At 39.7% G+C, this 20755-nt stretch overlaps 1 protein-coding gene across 1 annotated transcript in view; it reads left to right on the plus strand.

Annotated features, from left to right (window-relative positions):
• Window positions 1-20755, plus strand: part of NME9 (NME/NM23 family member 9) — a 120664-nt gene that overhangs the window by 56692 nt on the left and 43217 nt on the right. The gene's annotated exons all lie outside the window — the stretch shown is intronic.

The following is a 20755-nucleotide window of genomic DNA, read 5'->3' on the forward strand; positions in this document are numbered from 1 at the left end:
CCCCTAATCTGCCCCCCCTACACCGCCGCCACTATAATAAAGTAATTAACCCCTAAACGTAAGTCTAACCCTAACACCCCCTAACTTAAATATAATTTAAATAAATCTAAATAAATATTACTATTATTAACTAACGCCTAAATTACAAGTTTTGTCGGTAAAAACTTGTGGGGCTAACAAGCCTTTTTTTTCCAGCGCTTCAAACAACGCTGGTATTACAAGTTTTCTGAATGACTGCTTTAGCCTCAGAAAAGTGAGCGTTGAGCAAATTTAGCTACACTTCTACCTGTAATACCAGCGTTGCTTACGGTAGCGGTAAGCTGGCTAAAACGTGCTTGTGCACGATTTACCCATAGGAACAATGGGGCTGAGCTGGCTGAAAAAAACCTAACACCTGAAAAAAAGCAGCGTCCAGCTTCTAACGCAGCCCCATTGTTTCCTATGGGGAAACACTTTCCTATGGGGAAACACCTAACACCCTAACATGAACCCCAAGTCTAAACACCCCTAACCTTACACTTATTAACCTCTAATCTGCTGCCCCCAAAATCGTTGCCACCTGCATTATACTATTAACCCCTAATCTGCCGACCGGACATCGCCGCCACTGTAATAAATGTATTAACCCCTAAACCGCCGTAATCCCGCCTCGCAAACACTATAATAAGTTTTATTAACCCCTAATCTGCCCCCCCAACGTCGCCGCCACCTACCTACAATTATTAACCCCTAATCTGCCGCCTACAACGTCACCGCTACTATTAACCCCTAAACCTAAGTCTAACCCTAACACCCCCCCCAAGTTAAATATAATTTAAATAAAATGAAATCAAATTACTATAATTAAATAAATTAATCCTATTTAAAACTAAATACTTACCTATAAAATAAACCCTAATATAGCTACAATATAACTAATAGTTACATGGTAGCTATTTTAGGATTTATATTTATTTTACATGCAACTTTGTATTTATTTTAACTAGGTTCAATAGCTATTAAATAGTTAATAACTATTTAATAGCTGCCTAGTTAAAATAATTACAAAATTACCTGTAAAATAAATCCTAACCTAAGTTACAAATACACCTAACACTACACTATCAATACATTAATTAAATAAATTAAATACAATTATCTAAACTAAAATACAATTAAATAAACTAAACTATAGTACAAAAAAAACAAACACTAAATTACAAAAAATAAAAAAATATTACAAGAATTTTAATCTAATTACACCTAATCTAAGCCCCCTAATAAAATAAAAAAGCCCCCCAAAATAATAAAATTCCGTACCCTATACTAAATTACAAAAGTAATCATCTCTTTTACCTGTAAAAAAAATACAAGACCCCCCCCAACATTAAAACCCACCACCCACACACCCCTACTCTAAAACCCACCCGATCCCCCCTTAAAAAACCTAACACTACCCCCCTGAAGATCACCCTACCTTGAGCCGTGTTCACCCAGCCGGGCACCGATGGGCCAGAAGAGGACATCCGGACCGGCAGAAGTCTTCATCCTATCCGGGCAGAAGAGGACATCCAGACCGGCAGACATCTTCATCCAGGCGGCATCTTCTATCTTCATCCTTCCGGAGCGGAGCAGAGCCATCTTCTATCCAGCCGACGCGGAGCCATCCTCTTCTTCCGATGTCCTAACGCAAAATGAAGGTTCCTTTAAATGACATCATCCAAGATGGCATCCCTCGAATTGCGATTGGCTGATAGGGTTCTATCAGCCAATCGGAATTAAGGTAGGAAAAATCCGATTGGTTGATGCTGTCAGCCAATCGGATTGAAGTTCAATCCGATTGGCTGATTGGATGAGCCAATAGAATTGACCTCGCATTCTATTGGCTCATCCAATCAGCCAATCGGATAAAACTTCAATCCGATTGGCTGATAGCATCAACCAATCGGATTTTTCCTACCTTAATTCCGATTGGCAGATAGAATCCTATCAGCCAATCAGAATTCGAGGGACGCCATCTTGGATGACGTCATTTAAAGGAACCTTCATTCTGCGTTAGGACATCGGAAGAAGATGATGGCTTCGCGTCGGCTGGATAGAAGATGGCTCCGCTCCGGAAGGTTGAAGATAGAAGATGCCGTCTGGATGAAGATGTCTGCTGGTCCGAATGTCCTCTTCTGCCCGGATAGGATGAAGACTTCTGCCGGTCCGGATGTCCTCTTCTGGCCCATCGGTGCCCGGCTGGGTGAACACGGCTCAAGGTAGGGTGATCTTTAGGGGGGTAGTGTTAGTTTTTTTTTAAGGGGGGATCTGGTGGGTTTTAGAGTAGGGGTGTGTGGGTGGTGGGTTTTAATGTTGGGGGGGTCTTGTATTTTTTTTTTACAGGTAAAAGAGCTGATTACTTTGGGGCAATGCTGGGCTGGTAAAAGAGCTGATTACTTTTGTAATTTAGTATATGGTAGGGAATTTTATTATTTTGGGGGGCTTTTTTATTTTATTAGGGGGCTTAGATTAGGTGTAATTAGATTAATATTCTTGTAATATTTTTTAATTTTTTGTAATTTAGCGTTTGCTTGTTTTTGTACTATAGTTTAGTTTATTTAATTGTATTTTAGTTTAGATTTTTGTATTTAATTTATTTAATTAATTTATTGATAGTGTAGTGTTAGGTGTATTTGTAATTTAGGTTAGGATTTATTTTACAGGTAATTTTGTAATCATTTTAACTAGGTAGCTATTACATAGTTATTAACTATTTAATAGCTATTGTACCTAGTTAAAATAAATACAAAGTTGCCTGTAAAATAAATATAAATCCTAAAATAGCTACAATGTAATTATTAATTATATTGTAGATATATTAGGGTTTATTTTATAGGTAAGTATTTAGTTTTAAATAGGATTAATTTATTTAATTTTAGAAATTTTATTTAGATTTATTAAAAACAGATTTTACTTAGGGGGGTGTTAGGGTTAGACTTAGGTTTAGGGGTTAATAACTTTATTATAGTAGCGGCTACGTTGTGGGCTAATAATTGTAGGTAGGTGGGGGCGACGTTGGGGGGAGCAGATTAGGGGTTAATACAATTTATTATAGTGTTTGCGAGGCGGGAGTGCGGCGGTTTAGGGGTTATTACATTTATTATAGTGGCAGCGATGTCCGGTCGACAGATTAGGGGTTAATAAGTGTAGGTAGGTGGCGGCGACGTTGGGGGGGCAGATTAGCGGTTAATAAATATAATGTAGGTGTCAGTGATGTTAGGGGCAGCAGATTAGGGGTTCAGAGGTATAATGTAGGTGGCGGCGGTGTCCTGTCGGCAGATTAGGGGTTAAATAATTTTATTATAGTGTTTGCGATGTGGGGGGGCCTCGGTTTAGGGGTTCATAGGTAGTTTATGTGTGTTAGTGTACTTTGTAGCACTGTAGTTAAGAGCTTTATGTTCCGGCGTTAGCCCATAAAACTCTTAACTACTGACTTTTAAATGCGGTAGGAGTCTTGGAGGTAGAGGCTGTACCGCTCACTTCTTCCAAGACTCGTAATACCGGCGTTAGGCAAATCCCATTAAAAACATAGGATACGCAATTGACGTAAGGGGATTTGCGGTAGCCAAAAGTCGTGGAAAAAAGTGAGCGGTACACCTGTACCTGCCAGACTCGTAATACCAGCGGGTGTTAAAAAGCAGCGTTGGGACCTCTCAACGCTGCTTTTTAAGGCTAACGCAGAACTCGTAATCTAGCCGTAAGTTATTCCTATTTAAAACTAAATACTTACCTATAAAATAAACCCTAAGATAGCTACAATATAACTAATAGTTACCTTGTAGCTATTTTAGGATTTATTTTTATTTTACAGGCAAGTTTGTATTTATTTTAACTAGGTACAATAGTTATTAAATAGTTATTAACTATTTAATAACTACCTAGCTAAAATAAATACAAAATTACCTGTAAAATAAAACCTAACTTAAGTTACAATTACACCTAACACTACACTATCATTAAAATAATTACATAAATTAAAGGACCAGTCAACACATTAGATTTGCATAATCAACAAATGCAAGATAACAAGACAATGCAATAGCACTTAGTCTGAACTTCAAATGAGTAGTAGATTTTTTTATAACAAATTTCAAAGTTATGTATATTTCCACTCCCCTTGTACCATTTGATAGCAATCAGCCAATCACAATTGCATATACGTATAGTCTGTGAATTCTTGCACATGCTCAGTAGGATCTGGTGACTCAAAAATTGTAAATATAAAGACTGTGCACATTTTTTTTAATAGAGGTAAATTGAAAAGGTGTTTAAAATTACATGCTGTATCTGAATCATGAAAATTTAATTTAACCTTAGTCTCCCTTTAACTACAACTGAATAAAACTAATTACAATTAAATAAAATTAACTAAAGTACAAAAAAAAAACCCACTAAATTACAGAAAATAAAAAAAAAATACAAGAATTTTAAACTAATTACACCTAATCTAATCCCCCTAATAAAATAAAAAAGCCCCCCAAAATAAAAAAAAGCCCTACCCTACACTAAATTACAAATAGTCCTTAAAAGGGCCTTTTGCGGGGCATTGCGCCAAAGTAATCAGCTCTTTTACCTGTAAAAAAATAAATACAACCCCCCCCCAACATTAAAACCCACCACCCACACACCCAACCCTACTCTAAAACCCACCCAAACCCCCCTTAAAAAAACCTAACACTAACCCCCTGAAGATCACCCTACCTTGAGCCGTCTTCACCCAGCCGGGCACAAGTGGACCTCCAGACCGGCAGAAGTTTTCATCCTATCCGGGCAGAAGAGGACATCCAGACCGGCAGAAGTCTTCATCCAGGCGGCATCTTCTATCTTCTTCCATCTGGAGCGGAGCGGGTCCATCTTCAATTCATCCGACGCGGAGCATCCTCTTCCATCGACGTCCTAACACTGAATGAAGGTTCCTTTAAATGACGTCATCCAAGATGGCGTCCCTTGAATTCCGATTGGTTGATAGGATTCTATCAGCCAATCGGAATTTAGGTAGGAAAAATCCTATTGGCTGATGCAATCAGCCAATAGGATTGAGCTTGCATTCTATTGGCTGATTGGAACATCCAATAGAATGCAAGCTCAATCCTATTGGCTGATTGGATCAGCCAATAGGATTGAACTTCAATCCTATTGGCTGATTGCATCAGCCAATAGGATTTTTCCTACCTTAATTCCGATTGGCTGATAGAATACTATCAGCCAATCGGAATTCAAGGGACGCCATCTTGGATGACATCATTTAAAGGAACCTTCATTCAGTGTTAGGACGTCGATGGAAGAGGATGCTCCGTGTCGGATGGATTGAAGATGGACCCGCTCCGCTCCGGATGGATGAAGATAGAAGATGCCGCCTAGATGAAGACTTCTGCCGGTCTGGATGTCCTCTTCTGCCCGGATAGGATGAAGACTTCTGCCAGTCTGGAGGTCCACTTGTGCCCAGCTGGGTGAAGACGGCTCAAGGTAGGGTGATCTTCAGGGGGTTAGTGTTAGTTTTTTTAAGGGGGGTTTGGGTGGGTTTTAGAGTATGGTTGTGTGTGTGGGTGGTGGGTTTTAATGTTGGGGGGTGGGTTGTATTTCTTTTTTTACAGGTAAAAGAGCTGATTACTTTGGGGCAATGCCCAGCAAAAGGCCCTATTAATTTTTTGTAATTTAGTATAGGGTAGGGAATTTTATTATTTTGGGGGGCTTTTTTATTTTATTAAGGGGCTTAGATTAGGTGTAATTAGTTTAAAATTCTTGAATTTTTTTTTTATTTTCTGTAATTTAGTGTTTTGTTTTGTTTTTGTACTTTAGTTAATTTTATTTAATTGTAATTAGTTTTATTTAATTGTAGTTAATTTATGTAATTAATTTAATGATAGTGTAGTGTTAGGTGTAATTGTAACTTAGGTTAGGTTTTATTTTACAGGTCATTTTGTATTTATTTTAGCTAGGTAGTTATTAAATAGTTAATAACTATTTAATAACTATTGTACCTAGTTAAAATAAATACAAAGTTGCCTGTAAAATAAAAATAAATCCTAAAATAGCTACAATGTAATTATTAATTATATTGTAGCTATCTTAGGGTTTATTTTATAGGTAAGTATTTAGTTTTAAATAGGAATAATTTAGTTAATAATAGTAATATTTATTTAGATTTATTTTAATTATATTTAAGTTAGGGGGTGTTAGGGTTAGACTTAGGTTTAGGGGTTAATTACTTTATTATAGTGGCGGCGGTGTAGGGGGGCAGGATAGGGGTTAATATGTATAATGTAGGTGGCGGTGGGCTCCGGGAGCGGCGGTTTAGGGGTTAAACAATTTATTTAGTTGCGGCGGGGTCTGGGATCGGCAGGATAGGGGTTAATAACTTTATGTAGGTGGCGGCGGTATAGGGGGCGGCAGATTAGGGGTTAATAGGTATAATGTAAGTGGTGGCGGGGTCTGGGAGCGGCGGTTTAGGGGTTAATATATTTATTATAGTTGCGGAGGGGTCCGGGAGCGGCGGTTTAGGGGTTAATATATTTATTATAGTTGCGGCAGGGTCCGGGAGCGCCGGTTTAGGGGTTTATATATTTATTATAGTTGCGCGGGGCTCCGTGAGCAGCGGTATAGGGGGTAAAACAGTATAGTATAGTGTGGGTGCTTAGTGACAGGCTAGCAAGAAAGCTGCAAATAAGCCGATGAGCAGCGAGATCGATGACTGTCGGTTAACAACAGTCCGCTGCTCATCGCACCGTACTTGGTGCGCGGCTTTTTGACAGCTTTCTTGATAAATTTGGTGAACGTATTCAGGTCCGCGGCAGCGATGTTAGGCGAGCTTAGGCGAGCTTATTGGTGCCGGCGAATGCTAGAAAGTAGACAGCTTGATAAATAGAGGCCTATATATGTATGCATATATATGTGTTTATATGTATATATATATATATATATATCTGTATCTGTATTTATATATATATATATATATATATATATATACTGTGTATATATATATATATATATATATATATTATTATGAGTGTAACTGTACTTTTTGATATAATTTTTATGTATTTTGTGCCATAAAGTTAAAAATAAAACCATACAGTTAAAGGACAGAAAACCCCAAAATGTCCTTTCAAGATTCGGATAGAACAGACAATTTTATACAACTTTTCAATTTACTTCTATTATCAAATGTGCTTCATTCTCTTGTTATCCTTTGCTGAAGAAACAACATTGCACTACTGGCAGCTAGCTGAACACATCTAGTTAGTTAATCACAAGGGACAAATATGTGCAGGACAAATCACCAGCTAGCTCCCACTAGTGTAGAATATGTGTCTATTCTTTTTCAACAAGGGATACCAAGAAAACGAGGTACATTTGAAAATAGAAGTGAATTTAAAAGTGTCTTAAAATTACATGGGCTTTAACCCCTTAATGACCACAGCACTTTTCCATTTTTTGTCCGTTTGGGACCAAGGCTATTTTTACATTTCTGCGGTGTTTGTGTTTAGCTGTAATTTTCCTCTTACTCATTTACTGTACCCACACATATTATATACCGTTTTTCTCGCCATTAAATTGACTTTCTAAAAATACCATTATTTTCATCATATCTTATAATTTACTATAAAAATTTTTATAAAATATGAGGAAAAAATTGAAAAAAACACACTTTTTCTAACTTTGACCCCCAAAATCTGTTACACATCTACAACCACCAAAAAACACCCATGCTAAATAGTTTCTAAATTTTGTCCTGAGTTTAGAAATACCCAATGTTTACATCTTCTTTGCTTTTTTTATAAGTTATAGGGCCATAAATACAAGTAGCACTTTGCTATTTCCAAACCATTATTTTTCAAAATTAGCGCTAGTTACATTAGAACACTAATATCTTTCAGGAATCTCTGAATATCCATTGACATGTATATATATTTTTTTAGTAGACATCCCAAAGTATTGATCTAGGCCCATTTTGGTATATTTCATGCCACCATTTCACCGCCAAATGCGATTAAATACAAAAATTTTTTCACTTTTTCACTAATTTTTTCACAAACTTTTGGTTTCTCACTGAAATTATTTACAAACAGCTTGTGCAATTATGTCTTAAATTATTTTAAATTAATCTCTGGGATCCCCTTTGTTCAGAAATAGCAGACATATATGGCTTTGGCGTTGCTTTTTGGTAATTAGAAGGCTGCTAAATGCCACTGCGCACTACACGTGTATTATGCCCAGCAGTGAAGGGGTTAATTAGGGAGCATGTAGGGAGCTTTTAGGGGCAATTTTAGCTTTAGTATAGTGTAGTAGACAACCCCAAGTATTGATCTAGGCCCATTTTGGTATATTTCATGCCACCATTTCACCGCCAAATGCGATCAAATTAAAAAAAAAACGTTACATTTTTCACAATTTTAGGTTTCTCACTGAAATCATTTACAAACAGCTTGTTCAATTATGGCACTAATGGTTGTAAATGCTTCTCTGGGATCCCCTTTATTCAGAAATAGCAGACATATATGGCTTTGGCGTTGCTTTGTGGTAATCAGAAGGCCGCCAAATGCCGCTTCGCATCACACGTGTATTATGGCTAGCAGTGATGGGGTTAATTATGTAGCTTGTAGGGAGCTTGCAGGGTTAATTTTAGCTTTAGTTTAGAGCTCAGCCTCCCACCTAAAACATCAGACCCCCTGATCCCTCCCAAACAGCTCTCTTCCCTCCCCCACCCCACAATTGTCCCCGCCATCTTAAGTAATGGCAGAAACTCTGCCAGTACTAAAATAAAAGCTATATTTGGGCTTTATTTTTATTTTTTTTGGCATATTTACATATGCTGCTGTGTAGGATCCCCCCTTAGCCCCCAACCTCACTGATCCCCCACCAAACAGCTTTCTAACCCACCCCCTCTGCCTTAATGGGCGCCATCTTGGGTACTGGCAGCTGTCTGCCAGTACCCAGTTTAGTAACAAAAGTATGTTTATTGTTTTTTTCATAGCCCTTTTCTGTAGTGTAGCTCCCCCACCCCTTCCAGAACCCTTAGATCATCATTTATTTTGTTAAATTGTTTTTTTTTTAACTTTTCTTAACTTAACTTTTTCTGCAGTGTAGCGGTTCCCTCCCGCTCCCACCCCGTGCACGCGCCCGCCCACCGCCCCCTGTGCACGCGCGCGCTCCCGTGCGCGCCCCCGCCTGTCCCGCCCCCGATCCCGCCCCCCTCCCCTTCATCCGGCACACCGATGGCCGCCCACCCGCCTCCCAGACTTGCTCCCACCCACCAACGATACCGGCCACCGATGTCCGGTGCAGAGAGGGCCACAGAGTGGCTCTCTCTGCATCGGATGGCCAAGGGGGGTTATTGCAGGATGCCTCGATATTGAGGCATCACTGCAATAACCGGAAAGCAGCTGGAAGCGAGCAGGATCGCTTCCAGCTGCTTTCCAGACCAAGGACGTACGCCACACGTCCTCGGTCATTAACTGTATTTTTTTTGAGGACGTGTGGCGTACGTCCTTGGTCGTTAAGGGGTTAACATACATACATATAAATGTCAATATGTAAATGTATGTGTGTGTGTGTGTATATATATATATATATATATATATATATATACGTGTTTACATATGTATTTATATGTATTTATATGTGTATACCTGTATATGTATTTACAAGCATATATACACATATAATATATACATATATAGACATATACAAATGTAAGTGGATTGGAGCCCTTTGTAGTCAGGTAGCTGAAAACATGAAAAATCATATTTATGCAATATTCATATTTAATGAAGTGTTTAACTATGTATTTAATGTAAATATTTCTCAATCCAATGTTCTTCACATAGGGAAATATGTTCAATGTATTTACAAATAGATTCTTCCTATATATATCTATACCTATATATATATATATATATATATATATATATATATATATATATATATATATACACTCACCGGCCACTTTATTAGGTACAATTGCTTGGTAACACAAATTGCTACTCAGCCAATCACATGGCAGCAACACAATGCAGTTTAGCATCTAGATGTGATGAAAACGACTTGCTGAAGTTCAAACCGAGCATTAGAATGGGGAAGAAAGGGGATTTAAGTGACTTTGAACGTAGAATGGTTGTTGGTGCCAGACAGGCTGGTCTGAGTATTTCAAAAACTACTGATCTACTGGGATTTTCACGCACAAAAATCTCTAGGGTTTAGAGAGAATGGTCCGAAAAAGTGAACATATCCAGTGAGCGGTAGTTGTGTGTACGAAAATGCCTTGTTGATGTCAGAGGTCAAATGAGAATGGGCAGACTGGTTTGATATGATAGAAAGGCAACAGTAACTCAAATAACCTCTCGTTACAACCAATGTATGCAGAATACCATCTCTGAATGCACAACACATCGAACCTTGAAGCAGATGGGCTACAGCAGCAGAAGACCACACCGGGTGCCACTCCTGTCAGCTAAGAACAGGAAACTGAGGGTAGAATTTGCACAGGCTCACCAAAATTGTACAATAGAAGATTGGAAAAATCGTTGCCTGGTCTGATAAGTCTCGATTTCAGCTGCGACACTCAGATGGTAGTGTCAGAATTTGGTGTAAACAACATGAAAGCATGGATCCATCCTACCTTGTATCAACGGTTCAGGCTGGTGGTAGTGGTGTAATGGTGTGGGGGATATTTTCTTGGCACACTTTGGGCCACTTAGTACTAATTGAGCATCGTTTAAACTTCTCGGCTTACCTGAGTATTGTTGCTGACCATGTCCTTCCCTTTATGACTACAGTGTACCCATCTTCTGATGACTGCTTCCAGCAGGATAATGCACCATGTCACAAAGCTCAAATCATCTCAAACTGGTTTCTTGAACATGATTGACAATGAGTTCACTGTACTCCAATGACCTCCACAGTCACCAGATCTCAATCCAATAGACTTTGGGATGTGGTGGAACGGGAGATTTGCATCATGGATGTGCAGCCTGCAGCAACTGCCAATGCTATCATGTCAATATGGACCAAAATGTCTGATGTTTACAACACCTTGTTGATTCTATGCCATGAAGAATTAAGGCAGTTCTGAACGCAAAAGGGGGTCCAACCCGGTACTAGCAAGGTGTACCTAATAAAGTGGCCAGTGAGTGTATGTATATATATATATATATATATATATATATATATATATTACCATAGATATATGTATATAAATATGCATTTAAGAATAAATAGAACATATTCTGTCATGTGAAGAATATTGGAATGTGAAATATTAATATTTATTGTCGGGTTAGCACAATGCAATTGGTTTTACATGCGAATAAGGGTGTTTTTTTCCCAGATTTCCATTCAAGTCTAGGGGGATAAGTTAACGTGGTAACAATATTCAGACTTTTTGCACACGTCGGGTTAGCGCTTCTGCGAAACTGTTTTACTTTTAACTTGTAATACGTGCGCTACCCAACGTACCCAAAAAGCCTCCGTCTAGCGAAGTTAACGTGCAAGTGTGAGTGAAAATTACCGCGCCACTCATAATCTTGCCCTAAATGGGTATAGTATATAATTTAAACATATTTAAAAATACAGGAGTTGTTATTTTACTATAATATTAACTCTTTACTTTTCTTCTTGTTACACGTTATACGTTCATATTCTGGATTAATGTTGACATACCAGAGACTGTATCACAGTCAGTATTGGTAAAAAATCACTAATAATGAGAATTAAAACGCTAAAGAACACTAAAATATCTGGCCTGTTAACTGCAGCCTTACGGCTAGATTACGAGTTGTGAGTTAGGCTGAAAAAGCAGCGTTAACAGGTCCTAACACTGCTTTTTCACTACCGCTGCTATTACGAGTCTTGCAGGTTTAAGGGCACCGCAGACTTCTTTGGCCTTACCGCAAAACGACTTACGTAAACTTTGTAAAGTCTTTTTTCTATAGGATTTCCATAGCGCTGGTATTACGAGTCTGTCCTGGGAGGCCAAAAAGTGAGCGGTACACCCTCTACCTCCAAGATCCCGAACGCATTTTAAAGTCAGTAATTAAGAGTTTTATGGTACAACGCCGTAACTTAAAACTCATAACTAAAGTGCTAAAAAGTACACTAACACCCATAAACTACCTATTAACCCCTAAACCGAGGCCCTCCCGCATCGCAAACACTAAAATAAAAAATTTAACCCCTAATCTGCCGCTCCGGACATCGCCGCCACTAGAATAAACATATTAACCCCTAAATCACCGCACTCCCGCCTCGCAAACACTATTTAAATATTATTAACCCCTAATTAGCCACCCCTAACATTGCCGCCACCTACATTATACTTATTAACCCCTAATCTGCTGCTCCGGACATCCAGCTACATTATATTTATTAACCCCTAATCTGCTGCCCCCAACATCGCCGACACCTACATTATTTTATTAACCCCTAATCTGCTGCCCCCAATGTCACCGCAACCTACCTACACGTATTAACCCCTAATCTGCCGTCCCCAACGTCGCCGCCACTATTCTAAATTAAATAAATCCTAAGTCTAACCTTAACCCTAACACCCCCTAACTTAAATATAATTACAATAAATCTAAATAAAAATTAATATTATTACCTAAATAATTCCTATTTAAAAATAAGTACCTGTAAAATAAACCCTAAGCTAGCTACAATATAACTAATAGTTACATTGTAACTAGCTTAGGGTTTATTTTTATTTTACAGGCAAGTTTGTATTTATTTTAACTAGGTAGAATAGTTATTAAATAGTTATTAACTATTTAATAACTATCTAGCTAAAATAAATACAAAAGTACTTGTAAAATAAAACCTAACCTAAGTTACACTAACACCTAACACTACACTACAATTAAATAAATGGCCTAAATTAAATACAATTAAATAAATTAAATACAATTAGCTAAAGTACAAAAAAAACACTAGATTACAGAAAATAAAAAACAAATTACAGATTTTTAAACTAATTACACCTAATCTAATAGCCCTATCAAAATAAAAAGCCCCCCCCCCAAATAAAAAAAAACCCTAAACTAAACTATAAATAACCCTTAAAAGGGCCTTTTGTGGGGCATTGCCCCAAACAAATCAGCTCTTTTACCTGTAAAAAAAAAAATACAAAGCCCCCCAACAGTAAAACCCACCACCCACACAACAACCCCCCAAATAAAAAGCTAACTAAAAAAAACCTAAGCTCCCCATTGCCCTGGATGGGCATTGCCCTTAGGGCAGTTAGCTCTTTTGCGGCCCAAAGCCCTAACCTAAAAATTAAAAACCCACCCAATACACCCTTAAAAAAACCTAACACTAACCCCCTGAAGATCGACTTACTGTTCTGAAGACCGGACATCCATCCTCAAGGAAGTGGCAGAAGTCTTCATCCAAATGGGCCGAAGTCCTCAACGAAGCCGGGAGAAGTCTTCATCCAAGCTGGGCGAAGTGGTCCTCCAGACGGGCAGAAGTCTTCATCCAGACGGCATCTTCTATCTTCATCCATCCGACGCGGAGCGGCTCTATCTTCAAGACATCCGTCGCAGAGCATCCTCTTCATCCGGAGTCTTCTTACTGAATGATTTTTTTATTTATTTTTTTACAGGTAAAAGAGCTAATTTCTTTTGGGCAATGCCCCGCAAAAGGCCCTTTTAAGGGCTATTGATAGTTTAGTTTAGGCTAGGTTTTTATTTTATTTTGGGGGCTTTTTTATTTTGATAGGGCTATTAGATTAGGTGTGATTAGTTGAAAGATCTGTAATTTGTTTTTTATTTTCTGTAATTTAGTGTTTTGGGTTTTTTGTACTTAAGCTAATTGTATTTAATTTATTTAATTGTATTTAATTTAGGTCATTTATTTAATTGTAGTGTAGTGTTAGGTGTTAGTGTAACTTAGGTTAGGTTTTATTTTACAGGTATTTTTGTATTTATTTTAGCTAGGTAGTTATTAAATAGTTAATTACTTAACTATTTAGTAACTATTCTACCTAGTTAAAATAAATACAAACTTGCCTGTAAAATAAAAATAAACCGTAAGCTAGTTACAATGTAACTATTAGTTATATTGTAGCTATCTTAGGGTTTATTTTACAGATAAGTATTTATTTTTAAATAGGAATTATTTAGGTAATAATATTGATTTTCTCCAACATAGGTGTGTCCGGTCCACGGCGTCATCCTTACTTGTGGGATATTCTCTTCCCCAACAGGAAATGGCAAAGAGCCCAGCAAAGCTGGTCACATGATACCTCCTAGGCTCCGCCTACCCCAGTCATTCTCTTTGCCGTTGCACAGGCAACATCTCCACGGAGATGGCTAAGAGTTTTTTTGGTGTTTAAATGTAGTTTTTATCCTTCAATCAAGTGTTTGTTATTTTAAAATAGTGCTGGTATGTACTATTTACTCTGAAACAGAAAAGAGATGAAGATTTCTGTTTGTAAGAGGAAGATGATTTTAGCAGACGTTACTAAAATCGATTGCTGTTTCCACACAGGACTGTTGAGATGAAGTAACTTCAGTTGGGGGAAGCAGTTGGCAGACTTTTCTGCCTGAGGTATGACTGGCCACATTTCTAACAAGACTTTGTAATGCTGGAAGGCTGTCATTTCCCCTATGGGGACCGGTAAGCCATTGTCTTAGATTAAGTAAAAGAATAAAGGGCTTTATAAGGGCTTAAAAAACTGGTAGACATTTTTCTGGGCTAAAACGATTACTTTGCTAAGCATATTTGGCAGATTATAACTCTTAATAGTTATTATAATCTTGGGGATTGTTGTTAAAAAACGGCAGGCACTGTATGGACACCTTTTTCAGATGGGGGCCTTTTCTAGTCATAGACAGAGCCTCATTTTCGCGCCACTAATGCGCAGTTGTTTTTGGAAAGCAAGGCATGCAGATGCATGTGTGAGGAGCTAAGAACCACTGAAAAAGCTTATAGAAGGCGTCATTTGGTATCGTATTCCCCTCTGGGCTTGGTTGGGTCTCAGCAAAGCAGATACCTGGGACTGTATAGGGGTTAAATGTAAAAACGGCTCCGGTTCCGTTATTTTAAGGGTTAAAGCTTTCATATTTGGTGTGCAATACTTTTAAGGCTTTAAGACACTGTGGTGAAATTTTGGTGAATTTTGAACAATTCCTTCATGCTTTTTCGCATATTCAGTAATAAAGTGTGTTCTGTTTAAAATTTAAAGTGACAGTAACGGTTTTATTTTAAAACGTTTTTTTGTGATTTGTTGACAAGTTTAAGCCTGTTTAACATGTCTGAACCATCAGATAAGCGATGTTCTATATGTATGAAAGCCAAGGTTTCTCCCCATTTAAATATATGTGATAATTGTGACATAGTGTCCAAACAAAGTAGGGACAGTGATGCCACAGATAATAATATTGCCCAAGATGATTCCTCTAATGAGGGGAGTAAGCATGGTACTGCATCATCCCCTTCTGTGTCTACACCAGTTTTGCCCACACAAGAGGCCCCTAGTACATCTAGTGCGCCAATACTTATTACCATGCAACAATTAACGGCTGTTATGGATAATTCTATTGCAAACATTTTATCTAAAATGCCTACTTATCAGAGAAAGCGCGATTGCTCTGTTTTAAACACTGAAGAGCAAGAGGACGCTGATGATAACGGTTCTGACATACCCTCACACCAATCTGAAGGGGCCAGGAGGGAGGTTTTGTCTGAGGGAGAAATTTCAGATTCAGGAAAAATTTCTCAACAAGCTGAACCTGATGTTGTAACATTTAAATTTAAATTAGAACATCTCCGCGCACTGCTTAAGGAGGTATTATCTACTCTGGATGATTGTGACAATTTGGTCATTCCAGAGAAATTATGTAAGATGGACAAGTTCCTAGAGGTTCCGGTGCCCCCCGATGCTTTTCCTATACCCAAGCGGGTGGCGGACATAGTAAATAAGGAGTGGGAAAGGCCCGGCATACCTTTTGTTCCTCCCCCTATATTTAAGAAATTATTTCCTATAGTCGACCCCAGAAAGGACTTATGGCAGACAGTCCCCAAGGTCGAGGGGGCGGTTTCTACTCTAAACAAACGCACTACTATTCCCATAGAAGATAGTTGTGCTTTCAAAGATCCTATGGATAAAAAATTAGAGGCTTTGCTTAAAAAGATGTTTGTTCAGCAAGGTTACCTTCTACAACCAATTTCATGCATTGTTCCTGTCACTACGGCAGCGTGTTTCTGGTTCGAAGAGCTAGAAAAGTCGCTCAATAAAGAATCTTCGTATGAGGAGGTTATGGACAGAGTTCAAGCACTTAAATTGGCTAACTCTTTTATTTTAGATGCCGCTTTGCAATTAGCTAGATTAGCGGCGAAAAATTCAGGGTTTGCTATCGTGGCGCGCAGAGCGCTTTGGCTAAAGTCTTGGTCAGCGGATGTGTCTTCCAAGACAAAATTGCTTAACATCCCTTTCAAGGGTAAAACACTGTTTGGTCCTGATTTGAAAGAGATTATTTCAGACATCACCGGGGGAAAGGGCCACGCCCTTCCTCAGGATAGGTCTTTTAAGGCTAAAAATAAGCCTAATTTTCGTCCCTTTCGCAGAAACGGACCAGCCTCTAATTCTACATCCTCTAAGCAAGAGGGTAATACTTCTCAACCCAAACCAGCCTGGAGACCGATGCAAGGCTGGAACAAGGGTAAGCAGGCCAAGAAGCCTGCCGCTGCTACCAAAACAGCATGAAGGGATGGCCCCCGATCCGGGACCGGATCTGGTGGGGGGCAGACTTTCTCTCTTTGCTCAGGCCTGGGCAAGAGATGTTCAGGATCCTTGGGCACTAGAAATAGTTTCTCAGGGTTATCTCCTGGAATTCAAGGAACTACCCCCAAGGGGAAGGTTCCACAGGTCTCAATTATCTTCAAACCAAATAAAAAGACAGGCATTCTTACATTGTGTAGAAGACCTGTTAAAGATGGGAGTAATTCATCCAGTTCCAATAGGAGAACAAGGGATGGGGTTTTACTCCAACCTGTTCATAGTTCCCAAAAAAGAGGGAACATTCAGACCAATTTTAGATCTCAAGATCTTAAACAAATTTCTCAGGGTTCCATCGTTCAAAATGGAAACCATTCGAACGATCCTTCCTACCATCCAGGAAGGTCAATTTATGACCACGGTGGATTTAAAGGATGCGTACCTACTTATTCCTATCCACAAGGAACATCATCAGTTCCTAAGGTTCGCTTTTCTGGACAAGCATTACCAGTTTGTGGCACTTCCATTCGGATTAGCCACTGCTCCGAGAATTTTCACAAAGGTACTAGGGTCCCTTCTAGCGGTTCTAAGACCAAGGGGCATTGCAGTAGTACCGTACTTGGACGTCATCCTGATTCAAGCGTCGTCTCTGTCAAAAGCAAAGGCTCATACGGACATCGTCCTAGCCTTTCTCAGATCTCACGGATGGAAAGTGAACATAGAAAAAAGTTCTCTGTCCCCGTCAACAAGAGTTCCCTTCTTGGGAACAATAATAGACTCCTTAGAAATGAGGATTTTTCTGACAGAGGTCAGAAAATCAAAACTTCTAAGCTCTTGTCAAGTACTTCATTCTGTTCTTCATCCTTCCATAGCGCAGTGCATGGAAGTAATAGGATTGATGGTTGCAGCAATGGACATAGTTCCTTTTGCACGAATTCATCTAAGACCATTACAACTGTGCATGCTCAGACAGTGGAATGGGGATTATACAGACTTGTCTCCGACGATTCAAGTAGATCAAAGGACCAGAGATTCACTCCGTTGGTGGCTGATCCTGGACAATCTGTCACAGGGAATGAGCTTCCGCAGACCAGAGTGGGTCATTGTCACGACCGACGCCAGTCTGGTGGGCTGGGGCGCGGTCTGGGAACCCCTGAAAGCTCAGGGTCTATGGTCTCGGGAAGAATCTCTTCTCCCGATAAACATTCTGGAACTGAGAGCGATATTCAATGCTCTCAAAGCTTGGCCTCATCTAGCAAAGGCCAAATTCATAAGGTTTCAATCAGACAACATGACGACTGTTGCATATATCAACCATCAGGGGGGAACAAGGAGTTCCCTGGTGATGGAGGAAGTGACCAAGATAATTCAATGGGCGGAGGATCACTCCTGCCACTTGTCTGCAATCCACATCCCAGGAGTGGAAAATTGGGAAGCGGATTTTCTGAGTCGTCAGACCTTCCATCCGGGGGAGTGGGAACTCCATCCGGAAATCTTTGCCCAAATAACTCAATTATGGGGCATTCCAGACATGGATCTGATGGCCTCTCGTCAGAACTTCAAGGTTCCTTGTTACGGGTCCAGATCCAGGGATCCCAAGGCGACTCTAGTAGATGCACTAGTAGCACCTTGGACCTTCAACCTAGCTTATGTATTCCCACCGTTTCCTCTCATTCCCAGGCTGGTAGCCAGGATCAATCAGGAGAGGGCTTCGGTGATCTTGATAGCTCCTGCGTGGCCACGCAGGACTTGGTATGCAGACCTGGTGAATATGTCATCGGCTCCACCATGGAAGCTACCTTTGAGACAGGACCTTCTTGTTCAAGGTCCATTCGTACATCCGAATCTGGTTTCCCTCCAACTGACTGCTTGGAGATTGAACGCTTGATTTTATCAAAGCGTGGGTTTTCAGATTCTGTAATAGATACTCTGATTCAGGCTAGAAAGCCTGTAACTAGAAAAATTTACCATAAGATATGGAAAAAATATATCTGTTGGTGTGAATCTAAAGGATTCCCATGGAACAAGATAAAAATTCCTAAGATTCTATCCTTTCTACAAGAAGGTTTGGAGAAAGGATTATCTGCAAGTTCTCTGAAGGGACAGATCTCTGCTTTATCTGTTTTACTTCACAAAAGGCTGGCAGCTGTGCCAGTCGTTCAAGCGTTTGTTCAGGCTCTGGTTAGAATCAAGCCTGTTTACAGACCTTTGACTCCTCCCTGGAGTCTTAATCTAGTTCTTTCAGTTCTTCAAGGGGTTCCGTTTGAACCCTTACATTCCGTAGATATTAAGTTATTATCTTGGAAAGTTTTGTTTTTGGTTTCAATTTCTTCTGCTAGAAGAGTTTCTGAGTTATCTGCTCTGCAGTGTTCTCCGCCCTATCTGGTGTTCCATGCAGATAAGGTGGTTTTGCGTACTAAGCCTGGTTTTCTTCCGAAAGTTGTTTCCAACAAAAATATTAACCAGGAGATAGTTGTACCTTCTTTGTGTCCGAATCCAGTTTCAAAGAAGGAACGTTTGTTACACAATTTGGACGTAGTCCGTGCTCTAAAATTCTATTTAGAGGCCACTAAAGATTTCAGACAAACATCTTCTTTGTTTGTTGTTTATTCTGGTAAAAGGAGAGGTCAAAAAGCAACTTCTACCTCTCTTTCTTTTTGGCTTAAAAGCATTATCCGATTGGCTTATGAGACTGCCGGACGGCAGCCTCCTGAAAGAATCACAGCTCATTCCACTAGGGCTGTGGCTTCCACATGGGCCTTCAAGAACGAGGCTTCTGTTGACCAGATATGTAAGGCAGCGACTTGGTCTTCACTGCACACTTTTGCCAAATTTTACAAATTTGATACTTTTGCTTCTTCAGAGGCTATTTTTGGGAGAAAGGTTTTGCAAGCCGTGGTGCCTTCCATTTAGGTGACCTGATTTGCTGCCTCCCTTCATCCGTGTCCTAAAGCTTTGGTATTGGTTCCCACAAGTAAGGATGACGCCGTGGACCGGACACACCTATGTCGGAGAAAACAGAATTTATGCTTACCCGATAAATTACTTTCTCCAACGGTGTGTCCGGTCCACGGCCCGCCCTGGTTTTTTTAATCAGGTCTGATGAATTATTTTCTCTAACTACAGTCACCACGGTATCATATGGTTTCTCCTATGCATATTTCCTCCTGTACGTCGGTCGAATGACTGGGGTAGGCGGAGCCTAGGAGGGATCATGTGACCAGCTTTGCTGGGCTCTTTGCCATTTCCTGTTGGGGAAGAGAATATCCCACAAGTAAGGATGACGCCGTGGACCGGACACACCGTTGGAGAAAGTAATTTATCAGGTAAGCATAAATTCTGTTTTTATTTAGATTTATTGTAATTATATTTAAGTTAGGAGGTGTTAGGGTTAGGGTTAGACTTAGGTTTAGGGGTTAATACATTTAGTATAGTGTTGACGACGTTGGGGGCGGCAGATTAGGGGTTAATAAATGTAGGTAGGTGTCAGCGATGTTAGGGACGGCAGATTAGGAGTTAGTAATATTTAACTAATGTTTGCGAGGCGGGAGTGCGGCAGTTTAGGGGTTAATATGTTTATTATAGTGGCGGTGATGTCCGGAGCGGTAGATTAGGGGTTAATAAGTGTAAGATTAGGGGTGTTTAGACTCGGGGTTCATGTTAGGGTGTTAGGTGTAGACATAAATTGTATTTCCCCATAGGAATCAATGGGGCTGCGTTACTGAGATTTACGCTGCTTTTTTGCAGGTGTTAGACTTTTTCTCAGCCGGCTCTCCCCGTTCATTCCTATGGGGAAATAGTGCACGAGCACGTACGACCAGCTCACCGCTGACTTAAGCAGCGCTGGTATTGGAGTGCGGTAAGGAGCACAATTTTGCTTAACGCTCACTTCTTGCCTTTTAACGCCGGGTTTGTAAAAACCCGTAATACCAGCGCTGTAGGTAAGTGAGCGGTGAGACAAAACTGCTCGTTAGCACCGCATAGCCTCTAACGCAAAACTCGTAATCTGGCCGTTAGTTT

Source organism: Bombina bombina, chromosome 1, assembly GCF_027579735.1.
Source record: "Bombina bombina isolate aBomBom1 chromosome 1, aBomBom1.pri, whole genome shotgun sequence".
NCBI classification, from domain to species: Eukaryota; Metazoa; Chordata; class Amphibia; order Anura; family Bombinatoridae; genus Bombina; species Bombina bombina.